The sequence below is a fragment of the Myotis brandtii genome, unplaced genomic scaffold (genome assembly GCF_000412655.1).
Source record: "Myotis brandtii unplaced genomic scaffold, ASM41265v1 scaffold179, whole genome shotgun sequence".
In the NCBI taxonomy this organism is placed as follows: Eukaryota; Metazoa; Chordata; class Mammalia; order Chiroptera; family Vespertilionidae; genus Myotis; species Myotis brandtii.
This window is the reverse complement of record NW_005356635.1, coordinates 4,365,138-4,365,506: the sequence shown is the minus strand read 5'-3', so window position 1 is coordinate 4,365,506 and position 369 is coordinate 4,365,138. Positions and strand designations below refer to the sequence as shown.

The window sequence follows — 369 nt, the reverse complement described above, 5'->3', positions numbered from 1 at the left end:
ATGTTGAGGGAGTCATCAATTCTACTATAATTGTCTTTATTAATCCCGACCTATCCCTCCCTCACTAAAGGACATTCTCTCTCGCCCTGCAAACCTTGGACCTACTCCTTTGCCCACCTTCATCAACACAACTTTCCATCTACTCTCTAACATCAATCCCTCCTTCTCTACATCCTGCTGGATTTGTCTGTCACTGGCTCGAACCCTCATCATAGCCACTTCAATCCCAACCTATTGGTCCACTAACTTAACTCTCACCTATACCAGACTTCAACGCACCCTATACAACATCTCTCTCTTTAATACGGAAAACACTACCTGTTTAACAAATACCTCTCAAACCACTACCTCAACTAATACTACACCTTA

General features: G+C 42.8%; 1 long non-coding RNA gene across 1 annotated transcript in view; it reads right to left on the bottom strand.

Annotated features, from left to right (window-relative positions):
• The window catches only part of LOC106725629, a 12,120-nt gene that overhangs the window by 1,781 nt on the left and 9,970 nt on the right, over positions 1–369 (bottom strand). The window lies entirely within an intron of this gene.